The sequence below is a fragment of the Oratosquilla oratoria genome, chromosome 27 (genome assembly GCF_046742065.1).
Source record: "Oratosquilla oratoria isolate Oo_2021 chromosome 27, ASM4674206v1, whole genome shotgun sequence".
Lineage (NCBI taxonomy): Eukaryota > Metazoa > Arthropoda > Malacostraca > Stomatopoda > Squillidae > Oratosquilla > Oratosquilla oratoria.
The window spans coordinates 17,663,996-17,677,047 of record NC_134803.1 but is presented as its reverse complement, the minus strand read 5'-3'; the positions used below and the strand labels follow the sequence as shown (position 1 = coordinate 17,677,047).

The 13,052-nt window shown below is 42.4% G+C and overlaps 1 pseudogene; it reads right to left on the bottom strand.

Moving 5' to 3' along the window:
• Positions 1 to 11,417: 11,417 nt before the first annotated feature.
• LOC143039756 (uncharacterized) lies at positions 11,418 to 12,427 on the bottom strand (annotated as a pseudogene).
• Between the last annotated feature and the right edge of the window lie 625 nt (positions 12,428 to 13,052).

Here is a 13,052-nt window from a genome sequence, read left to right as displayed (position 1 = left end):
AGAGAATGGAGTATAGTGTGCGAGACTTGTGGTGGAGGGGAAGGGCCCCCTTGCCCCAATAGGGCCCCTTACTGAGGATAAGCGTTGCCCAGACCCACGGAGTGAGGATTTTAAAAACACACAATGTTTAGCGGTAGGAATCTTGCGCTACGCGAAATATCCCATTGTAAGGAGTACCTCAGGTTTGTATCAGGGAAAAATTAATTTTCCTGCAAAAATTAAATTTTCCGATATTTTGTCTATTTCTTTATATTTCTTAATAGCGGTATATACATCTAAGTTTTTCGATGCGAGATTTGGCGCGGAAAAAAAATAATTTCTGTGTTTGAGATGGCATGATAGGGAAATGTTTTTGAGCAGTCTGTGCAGAACCAGTTTCTGAAATTATTGGGGTTATTTTTGGCAATATTTACGGGTATATTTACGGGACGGGGATTGGGACTAGGCATCCCTCTCCTTGTAGCCCTACAGGGCACATTCCTAGAAAAAAAGGCAGAGGCATAAGAGGGGCTGGAGGGCCTCGGTCCAGCACCCTAAGGTTGTCTTTTAATGTGCGTGGATGTGGTACAGATGAGAGTAAAAGGGAAGAGATAGGTAGTATGTTTGTGAGAAGAAAGATGGATGTGTTGGCTTTGAGTGAAACTAAGCTGAAAGGGAAGGGCGATTGTAAGTTTGGGAGTGTAAGTGGGAGGTTATCAGGAGTGAAGAGAGGGCGAGGGAGGGAAGGGGTGGCTATACTAGTAAGTGAAGAGATAGGTAAACGTGTAGTGGAGTGGAAGGAAGTTTCCTCAAGGATAATGTGGATGAAGGTGAAACTGGGAAAGGAGATGTGGGTTTTTGTAAGTGCATATGGGCCTGGCAGTGATAAGAGTGTAGAAGAAAGGGAGGCCTTTTGGATAGATTTAAATAAATGCATAGAGGGTTTAGGGAGAAGTGTAAATGTAATAGTACTGGGAGACCTTAATGCTAGGGTAGGAAAGGAGCCAATCGATGGAGTGGTTGGGAAATGTGGAGTTCCAGGAAAGAATCGTAGTGGAGAGTTGGTGGTGGAAATGTGTCTAGAAAGAGAGTTGATGATAGCAAATACAGTGTTTCGGAAGAAAGTCAAGCATAAGTACACATGGGAGAGGGTGGTGGAGGGAAAGATGGTAGATAGAGCTTTAATGGACTATGTAGTGGTAAATAGGATTATGATAGGAAGAGTTAGGGGATGTACATGTGCTAAGGGGAGAGGGTGGGGGAATATCAGATCATTTTCTGGTGGAAGGTAAGTTGAGAGTGAAGGACAGATGGAGAAAGAGGAAAGGGACAAAAGGTAGGGAGGTGCTTAGAGTGAACTCTCTAAACGAAGGGGAAAAGGAGAAGGAGTACAAGAGGAAGCTGAAGGAGGAGTGGGAGGGAGTGAAGGATAGAGTGGAGGTAGGTGTGGAGGAGGAATGGGGATGGTTCAAGGAGGGAGTCACAAAGTGTGCAAGGATGGTGTGTGAAACAAGAAGGTCAGGAGGAAATAGAAGGAAGGGTAGTGAATGGTGGGATGAGGAAATGAAGAAGGTTGTAGAAGAGAAGAAGCGAGCTTTCACAGATTGGTTACAAAGTAGGACGAGGGAGTCATATGAGACGTACAGGGAAAAGAAAAGAGAAGTAAAGAAAAAGGTAAAGGAGGCAAAGAGGAGAGCAGATGTAAAATGGGGTAAGAGTATGACAGAAAATTTTGAAAGTAATAAAAACATGTTTTGGAAAGAAATTAAGAGAGGAAGAGGAGGCGAATCAAGTAGAGAAGAAAAGGTAAAAGGTGCAGATGGAGAGATGATAATGGAAGAGAAGGCAGCAGGGGGAAGATGGGCAGAATATTTTAGGAAGTTGCTTAATGTGAAGGAGGATAGGGAGGGAAAGATAGCTGCAGTAGGAAATGCTAAGAAAATGAGAGTGATGAGTGAGGAAAATGGAGGAGAAATAAGGAAGAATGAAGTGAAGGCAGCAGTTAAGATGATGAAAGCAGGTAAGGCACCTGGTCTGGATGGATGCCATGCAGAATGTCTTAAAAAAGGAGGTATAGTGATGGTGGACTGGTTGGTGAGGTTATTTAATGTTTGCTGGAGAGAAGGTAGAGTGCCAGAGGACTGGAGGAGTGCGTGTATAGTTCCACTTTACAAGGGAAAGGGGGACATGTGTGAATGTAGTAGTGTCAGAGGGATTAGCTTGTTAAGTGTAGTTGGGAAGGCTTATGGGAGGATCTTGACTGAGAGGATTAGGAGAGGAACAGAGGGAGTAATTGGTGAGGAGCAGTGTGGGTTTAGGACGGGTAGAGGTTGTGTAGATCAGATCTTTGTGGTAAGACAGATATGTGAGAAAGCTATAGATAAGGGGAAGGATGTTTTCTGGGCCTTTATGGATCTGGAAAAGGCTTACGACAGGGTAGACAGAAAGGCACTGTGGGAGATTATGCGGATATACGGGATAGGAGGAAAGCTTCTGGGAGCTGTCAAGATTTTTTATGAGAGTAGTAGAGCTTGTGTCAGGATTAGAAATGGAGAGAGTGAGTGGTTTGAGGTAAAGGTGGGACTTCGTCAGGGATGCGTTATGTCACCCTGGCTGTTCAACTTATACATGGATGGGGTGGTGCGAGAGGTGAATGCTAGGGTAGTGGGTCAGGGATTGGAGATGGTTAAGGAAAATGGAGAAAAGTGGGAGGTGAGCCAGCTGTTGTTTGCGGAAGACACTGCGCTTGTGGCAGGATCGGAGGAGGGATTGAGGAAGTTGGTGACAGAGTTTGGGAGAGTGTGTGATAGAAGAAAGCTAAAATAAATGTGGGTAAAAGTAAGGTGATGAGATGTACAAGGGGTGAAAGTGGCAGTAATCTGGAAGTGAGCATTAAGGGAGAGCAACTGGAGGAAGTGGATAGTTTTAGATATTTGGGTGCAAATGTGGCAGGAAAGGGTGGAGTGAAGGTGGAGGTAGAATGTAGATTGAGAGAAGCGAGTAAATGCCTTGGTGGTTTAAAAAGTGTAATGAGGAATAGGAATCTGGGAATGGATGCTAAGAGGAGACTGTATGAAGGAGTGATTGTGCCAACAGCACTGTATGGAGCAGAAACATGGAACATGAGAGAGGAAGAGAGAAGGAACTTGAATGTGTTTGAGATGAAGTGTCTGAGAAGTATGATGGGGGTTACTAGGCTAGATAGTGTGAGAAATGAGGAAGTGAGGAGGAGAACAGGGGTGGAAAGGGGGTTGGGAGATAGGGTGGATGAAAGAGTATTAGGATGGTTTGGACACATGGAAAGAATGAGTGAAGAAAGACTAGTAAAGGAGGTATGGAAGGCAGATGTGGAGGGAGTGAACATGAGGGGACGTCCTAGGATGAGGTGGATGGATGGGGTGAAGGGGGCTTTGGGGAAGAGGGTAATGTCGGTTGAGGAAGGACGGGAGAGGACAGAAGACAGGGGTGAATGGAGAATGGTTGTATATGGAAAATGTTGTGATGCATGAGGTGGATTGGACGGGGGAATGGGGGTGAGGTAGTGTGTGTGAGCAAAAATTTTTTACGCAGCCCGAAGGGATTTCTCCCCGTCCTCTCCTTTATATGGGGGGACGGAGAGGGGGGGTCGCCGATTTAATGAAGCGGCCTTGCTGTGGATGTGCTGTGTCCTGCGACACTGCTTCTGACCCAGGGCAGTGGACAGGGTGCAGGGATGACCCATCATCTAGGAGGTGCTAAGATGGGAGGGAGGGTGGAGGGGTGTGGAGTGTTTTCGGGGATGAAATGGGTGGGAATGTTTTTGTGCCCTGTCCTTTTTGGCTACCCCCCTGGTAAGGGAAAAAAAAGCCTTGGTGTATATATATATATATATATATATATATATATATATATACACGCACATGAAATGATGTAAATGTTTGCATAATGTACATTTCAGATGATTGGTAGGGACTGGGGTATGGCAGGAAGAACAGTTTTTTGTTATGTTTGTTTTTGTTTTTGTGTTAGTTGTATTGTTTATGGTTATGTTTGTGTTAGGAAGTTAAGGAATGTGAACTATTGAAATTCAACTAATTGTTAAGATTACTTACCTGATTTACTTTTTTATCCCTGCACTTGATATACACCTTGTGTAATGTAAAGGATAGTGACTGTGTGGAGTTAGGGATGGGGATAAACATAAACTCCAGACATAGGTTTGGACGTCAGGGGCTAAAGTTTCGATATGTCATATTCACGCTTGTTATTTTAAGTTGTATTTTTTTCTGGAATTATAGATATGAGTAGTATTTTCATCAGATTTATGGGGATGTACAATAGGATGGCTCTTGTATGGCTTATACACTGTTAATGTCTGTCTGCTGTCACTCCGTATCCACCACAAGAAAAACTGTGAACACTTTCAGATGTCTAAGAAAATGTAAAATCATATATAATCGTTCCTAGAGGATACATGTAAATCATAGAATACTTCACCATTCGTATATTCTGACAATGTCTCAACCCGTCTCTTTATCCATTCGTATTCGCAAAATATATTTTCCTTTGTAAATGAAGCAACTTAATTTGTATTGTAAGAATGTTTGCCCGTCTGTGAATACAAGTAGTAAAGGATTCTTCATTTTCATGACAAAGGCGAAGGCTTAATGTAATTTCACCATTTCCATGTCAAACTAAAGTCATGACATTAGATATTATTCTACCTCATAGTACTATGAAAGAAACACTACCAAGACAATTTAAAATCAATAGCAGCTTCTTGAGTCCGGACAATATTTGTACTTATTCGTTATGTACTAAACTATGGTTTATTTTGCACAAGTGTTTAAATCCCTAAATATTTAACTCGTTTTGTTTTGGTATATCCTATATATCTTAATGTTTATCTGTTCTAAATAAAAGAAAATTCAGAATAACAGGTTTGTATTCGAAGTCACATCTAAAATTCAAAATATCATGCGTATAACGAATAATCTACTATAAGAAACAATACAGAAGTTTAAATAAGCTTCAGTGAAATAGATGATAATTCAGTAAATTTAAAAGATAACACAATTTTATCATTACACCTTCAATAACTGGCAACTGTGCCACTGTTTACGCTTGGTTGCAGACTCTCTCCCTCCACACCGGCGTTCGCCGCCCAGGCAAATTCACCACACGGAATCAGTGTAAGGGTTGTACGAAGCAAAGATTGGGAGTGTACCATTTGAGGGTCGAGCCACATTGAGTTGATATTTTCATTTGTTCGCTTGAAATTCTATATTCCGACTTCATTTATTGAACAACTGTGTCAGTGCTATGCCGATTTTCCAGTGTAGTAAATTAGAAAATAATATTTATATCAGATTGAAAAAGACGATATACCATGACTGGCAGGTGGATTCTGGCTCCTTTTGACGTTGAGAAGGAGTTGTTCTCTGATTACGTTGCTAAAATGCGGTTATACCTTACGTACTTTAAAATCACAGAAGAGAAAAAGAAAGTAGCTTGTTTAATTGCAAGTATGGGAAATTCAGCATACCACAACCTCAGGATTCTGGCTGACCATACGCTGCCCGAAACATTGAAATTCGAAGAAATAGTAGATTTGTTGGAAGATTATTACAGTCGGAGACAATCAGAGGATTTGCAACAACCTGAAGTGGGTGAAGAAGCGGGCGCGGTGATCGCCGCGGAGTTGGAGGGAGATGACGGTAGCAACATTCCAGCGTTTCCCCATCGGTGGGCAATGGAGGAGTTTTTTGAAGACAACGAATTCCTGGATTACGTGGAAAGGGTGGAACAATACTTCGTCTTTCAAGACATCTCCGAGGAGGAAGACAAGGCTGCGTACTTCCGGGCCTGTATGGGAAACCAGACATACCAAAGGCTAGCGAAGCTTGTTCATCCTATCATTCCGAGTAGGATGGATTTTGACGACATTGTTAACGTGTTGGACGATCATTTTAACCCAAAAATGCCCACTCTTCTCGCTCTTAAAAAATTCTACAAGAGGAACCAACGAGCCGGTGAGACCGTAGCTACCTTCGCTGAAGATCTGGAGTGGTTGGCGAGAGACTGTAAGTTCCCAGAGGACCAGTACGACACCATCTTAAAGCATCAATTCGTCACGGGGCAGAGGGACGGTGAAGTATATGACGCAGTCATCATGGACGACACCACCACTTTCAAGAAGGCTCTCCAAATCGCGATCTCCTACGAGAGAAGGAAGGCGGTGAAGGCGAGAAGGCTGCACCGGAGAAAGTAGTAGGAAATGGAAGACTGTCAGCGGAAAAGATAAACTTCGCTCGTAGGGCAACGACGATGAAGCGTCCAGTTCTTACCAAAGTTGCTTTCAAAACGCTGCCAACTTGTCGTTAGTTGACAAGGAAAGGAAATTGTTCAGCAGTGCAGTTGAAAGGTTCTGCTGTTAACCTATATAATTTCAATTTTTTATACCATGTAATAGTAGTTCCAGTGATGTATAAAAAGTCTCTGTTGTTAAATCAATAATATAATTAGACACTACTATTTATAAAACTAGTCTATCAACTGTCATAGTGAGCCACGTGTAGCGTAAAGAAGACTTGAGCCATGTTGTGCTACGGAGATTATTTACGTGTTTTGTATCGGAAAATCACGTGTCGTGTCACGTAAAGTTAAACACGTTGTATAACGGAATTTAACCACGTGTTTAACGGAAAGTAAACCGTGTCTTCTGCAAAGGAAAGCGACCCACGTCTTCCTTACGTGTAGTGTAAGAGGGTACACGGTCTAACGGTTCGATAGATACGTGTAGTGATGTGTGAACGGGGTATTTGGGGTTTAACCAACGTGTTCGACAACCAAATACCCCGTTCACACATCACTTTAAACACGTGTCTGACGAACCGTTAGACCGTGTAAACACCCTCTAACGGGAGGTGAACATGTGTAACGGGAAGTGAACATGTGTAGCGGGAAGTGAACACGTGTTGTATAACGGTAAGTGCACCAAATTTTGTGTAACGGGAAGTGAGCATTTGTAACGGAGAACGAACAACGTGTTTTGTAACAGAAAGTGAACATGTGTAACGGGAATTAATAAAAATTAGTGTAACGGGAAGTGAGCTACTTTCTGGGTAACGTAATGTGAACTACACACTGCACAACGGGAAATGAATCACATGTTGTATAACAGGAAATTATCCACGTGCTGTATAACGGAAAGTGAAACACGTAGTGTAAAGGGAAGTGGAACACGTGTTATGTAATGGGAAGTGGACTACGTGCTCTGTAACGGGGAGACTATCCCCACCTTACCAAAACTAATTGTAACGGATTTTCCCCCCGGAACTATTCATACATGAACGCATATGGTATCCACGGTGTGCCACTGCAGTGACGATACCCAGAGGAAGCTGATGTGTCACACACAGACACAGTGATGTCCAAGTCACCTCAGGTCCTGAGGTGAACAGCGGTCGGGGGCCATTACTCAGAGTGGATGCCTTTCCCAACCTCTGTGCCACGGCGAGGAGGGTTCGAACAGAACACCACGGTGGACCCCCGACCGTCAGCCGAGGCAAGTATCAACCCCCCCCACCACCACCACCACCACCACCACCACCACCACCGTTATGGCCACCCATGGCAATATCTTCCTCATTAAACAGCTTATGCTCCTGGGCCCGGGCGAGACTACATCTGCCAACCCCGTGTTCTCGAGGCCTGCGGGCTACCACTGTACTAGCCAAGAGGCTTACGGAGGAGTCATAAACATTAGAGTATGGGAGTTCAATCAGTCGACCCCCCCCCCTCCAACAACAACAACACACCTCAACGTACTCTATCGACTCTTGAGCCCTTTGGCGTGACCCGGGGAAAACAATTATTACATATAGCAAGCTGTCTCACTGTTGGTTTGTACGTTATCTGTTTATTTATATACATACATATATATACAGTATATATATATATATATATATATATATATATATATATATATATATATATATATATATACATATATATATATATATATATATATATATATATATATATATGCTGTATATATATTCATAATGAGACAACTCGGGCGGCAACGTTGTGGTGAACAGTCCCCCACATGTGCTTCTACACGATTATTTTGGCTTATAGTATCGCCGCTGCAGAAATGGGATGGACAAGGAATATATATGTTGTGTAGAAGTAGCTGGCCTTCGGCCTTGTATTATATTTGTATAGGTTAAGTCCATATTACGCCTGTACTACAGGCATTTGTATCCTCACGAAAGCACAACCCTGCGAGCCATGTTTTGGTCAGGATGGGTCGTTTGCTACTGTAGCGTACGCAGGGTGCGTATATAAGGATGCCAGGTTTTGGTGTCCAGCCCAATTATTTTCTGTACTCTTCACAAGCGGTGCGCGACTCAGGTCACTCTGCGGTCACTTTTGTGTTTAGGGCAGGGCTCCGAGCCCTGCCCGCCGACCTAGCCTAGGTCGACACTCGCACTAACCAGAATAAAGCCACCAAACTCACTCGAGTCTCCTTCACTCCCTCGGCACCAAAGCACAAGTAACATTCTCGTAATGTTACAACGTCACAAGGTTTACAGTCAGTTTTCCCTCGTATCCCAACCCGTTCTTAGCACCACGCAGTCGTATTTTGAATATATATATATATATATGTGTGTGTGTGCGTAAAATATGACACCTGGAGGCAACGTTGCAAAATTTACAGTGGTTGTCTTTCCCTCAAATTCCAAACAATTCTCAACACCACGCAGTCGTATTATGAACACATACATATGTATATATATATATGTGTGTGTGTGTATGTACAGTATGTATGTATATTCCATAAATAGTGTACAGATTAACAGACAGATCGTCATGCGCAGGTGATAGATGTGTAAACAATGGACTACACCCAAGGGCTCAAGAGTCGATAGAGTATACCTTTATGAGAATTCTCAGTAGTGTGACGGAAAATGGTTGTAACGGGGCATTAGTCACCATTGCGGCGAGCTTCTGCAACGCCCTATATTTTCTATCATAGACTAACAGGATTTATAGCCTATTTATCATCAACTAACAGGATTTATATTTATCACCTCAAAATCCATTCTGGATGTTCTGTTTAACTTGACTATGATGTTAAAGAGTTCGGTTTGAAACCACAAATCCTGTGAAATGTGCAATATATAGTTACATTATTTTGGTTTCATTGATGCATGAGACAAGGTAAAACAAGTGATCGCGTTGTACGTGTCGAACAGGTGGTGAGAGCACAGGTGTTGTAGTGAAATTTTGAAGTGTCTGACAGGTGTGGTGGTTTTTCTCTGTAAAAAGTTAAGTCTGGTAAAATTGGATGGGTTTGTAGAAGTTCACGGGTTTGAGTTAAAGTCTGTACGCTCAAAGAAGAGCGTTCAGGGTGTATTGTACAACTTTCTCACTTTCTCTCCAGACGCCAGCTGGTAGTTGATTTCAACTGTCAGTCGTCGGCCTCGTCATCAGACGCCTCCACTCATCTCGATCCTCGTAAATTTCTTGTTCATTTACTTCTTCCAACGTTAAATTTCTTCCTTCCAAGTTCTTTTTCACACAGTCCATCCACTTTTTTTTTTTTTTGGGGGGGGGGGTATCTTCCAACCTGCCTCCTTCCTCTAGGCTGCCATTCCATACACTTTCTTTGATATCTACTTTCCTCCACTCTCTTCATATGAACAGACCATCTCAACTTGTTTCTTTCTATGATTCCAACAATCGGCTCAATTTTTAGGTGTTCTATTTTCTTGTTTGTAATCCTGTCTCTTCTGGTGATCCCCATAATTATTCTCAATACCCTCATTTCTGCAGCTCCAATCTTTGACTCTATCTTCCTTGTCCTACTCCAAGTTTCTGACCCATTTAGTAAAATTGGTCTTAGTATGGTCGTGCACATTATCGTTTTACATTTCAGTGACACATTCATATATTGCCATATTATCCCCTGAGGGTAATATGGCAATATTTGTGAACGGGTGCCAGAAAAATTACTCAATTTCGAAACTAAGGAATGACCCGAAGAAGGTTAAGGTCCATTGAAGCAGGGTAAAATTATGTAGCGTCAACCAGAACAAACCATTAACCCTGGAAAGTTGGAGCATCCCGGTGTAGAAATAATTTATCCAAATCTGCAATTGCCCCGTCTCGGCTGTTAGAGTCACGTTGATGAACAAGAAAAAACGTCACAAACTAGAATAATCTGTCATTTTTCACAGAAGTGATTATGGTAGATTTAGCGCAATATGTTCGTATTTTGAATACGAGGAGTGGGGAAGTGGATGGGTGATATCTGATGATGGGTGACATCACCTGTGCCACCTGGTATCTTATTTCAGTAAAGGTAGTGAAAGGCCACACCCAACTGCAATAAAAGGTGGTAACCAAGTATGATTTTGAGTTAAATTCATATCTTGCTTGAGCCTCCCGCTTCTCACACCAGGCATCGGAATGAAGGCAGGGCAACACTCTCTTGATACGCCAGTCCAAATTTTTGTGAACATGAAAAACTGGTAAGCTAACTGACTGTAAGGTGCACCATGTGCAGCAAAACTGTGCCAGCGGGAAAAAGCCATGGAATATAACCAAATAATATCGAAATAGGGATTCCAACACACGCTTGAATGTAATAGTGTTAGTGCAAGAAACTACCCTGCAGGTAGTGAATTCGAGATTTACGCATTTCATGCTTTGGAAAAAAAAAAATCGAAATTTAAGATGAGAACTATTTTGAGCAATGTCATGGCGAGGATATAGGTCCCGAGAGATGGGCGAAACACAATGAATCTTCCAATATATATATATATATATATATATGTATATATATATATATATATATATATATATATATATATATATATATCATGTCTAATCAACTGACCATTAACAGAATGTAAGTCAAGCACTTTCAGTCTGAAAGTACTCCATGTCCTCCAACCCACATATTTTGTTCATCTCCCATACGGACTCCAACAGTTTGAGATTTCCATATTGCACAATGATTAAGTATATAAAATAAGTCCGCACATGTAGGTAAATGGTGTAATGAAAGTTTGCGAAAAAGGGAAGAAGACGCCCTAATTTTGTACTACTAAGTATTTCAGCGGCTTTGACCCATCGTTTTTCGCTCATATTTCCGAAATAACCATTCATATCAGCATAATCTATTAGCACAGCTTAATTCACACCCTGCCCTAATTTTTGACGTTATACTGCATTCACAAGTGTATTTATTTACGGCGTTTACTCTTGACATCAAATGTCTCGCAGCCGACACCCGTGAAGTAAATCGAACAAGTGAAGTTGTGACGTCATCACAAACTACCTCGTGTATCCCATCCTCCTCCCCTTCCCTCCTTCCTCCCCATTTCCTCCTCCTCCTCCTCTTCCTCCTCTCTCTCTAAAAAACAAAAACAAAAAAGAAGATGTAATAATAATTGAATACCATGCACCCGGAGAGGGAATTCAATAACAAGTTTATACATATGATGGATAGGGAAATTATTATAATAACTGGACATGTATTTTATTTCATTCCATACCACTATGGTTAAACAGTTCATCCTCGTCATCGCTGCCCATGGTGATGATGACGGGTTCCATACTTTCATGTATGTTGTCCGATGACCGGTACTCTTCGAACGATCTGGACCTTCTCACAGCACCCGCCCACACCTCCTTGGTTGCGATAAGCTTTGCCTCCTGGAGCCGCGCTTCCAGGTCTGCCCGAGTGAACCGCTGCAACGTTGAACGCACGTGTTGCTTCATGCAGCCCCACACTTGTTCGATGGCGTTTAATTCTGGATGAGCTGGTGGCAAACGGATGACCTCATGACCCCATGATCGGATAATTTCGTCAACCGTGTAGCGTGGCTCGGGCCGGTTCTTCTTGCAGATCAGTAGCAACTCGGGGCGCGTAGCATGTGGTGGGAATGGTAGGCTGCGGCACTCCAACCATTTCACGATCTCCGCTTTTCTTGTGGTAGTGGTGGGGCAACGGGTCTCCTCGGTCAGCTGACTGTGGTAGGGTGCGTTGTCAAGCACCAGCACCGATGGCTCAACGAGCGCCGGCAAAAGTTGTGATGTCAGCCAGGGAATGAATAGGGCGCTGTTCATTTCACCATGGTAGTCTCCTGTTTTGTTCTTGGCAGGGTAGCACAGAAGTGATTCGTCAATGAATCCCTCATCTGCGCCACCTGCTACTACCACAAAAAGCTCACCCTCCCCAGGGGGCACTTAACGGCTGAAGATGGCACTGGTGTTAGGCTGTTGTGTCCACCCACTCTTTACTGTGGTGCATTCTGGTAGTTAACCATGTCTCGTCGACGTAAACCACCAATCTCCCCTCCTCCCGATGCTTCCTGAGTGATCGAAGAGCATTAACACGTCGAGAGTAATAGTGGGAGGGAAGGGGAGGAGGATGAGATACACGAGGTGGTTTGTGATGACGTCACAACTTCACTTGTTCGATTTACTTCACGGGTGTCGGCTACGACACACTTAATATCAAGAGTAAACGCCGTAATTAAATACACTTGTGAATGTACTATAATGTAAAAAATTAGGGCAGGGTGTGAATTAGGCTGTGCTAATATATCATGATGATGTGAATGGTTATTTCGGAAATATGAGCGAAAAACGATGGGTCAAAGCCGCTGAAATACTTAGTAGTGTCTAATTGTGATAATTGTTTACCGGGACTCCTTACTTTGATTTCACATACTCGTACGCTTTTAACCATGATTGGTAAAAAAAAGTTGTACAAAATTGGTAAAAAAAAAAAAAAAAAAGTGTACAAAATACTGGTTACACATTGAATTTTGTCTAACTTGTATCAACTTGGGTGATTTTTGCACATTTATTTTTTCATAATGTATACATTTTTTACTTGGTCATGTTTTCTGAACTGTATGGCTAATAATCACGTTGCCACATTTTTTTTTTCTTTTATCAATGATCCTTATTTTAAGAATGCATTTGTAGACAGACAAGGGTGATCCATGACTCGCTTTTCAGAAAAAAGCAGCCTAGCAACACTAGCAAAACTACCAAAGAATACAGAAATT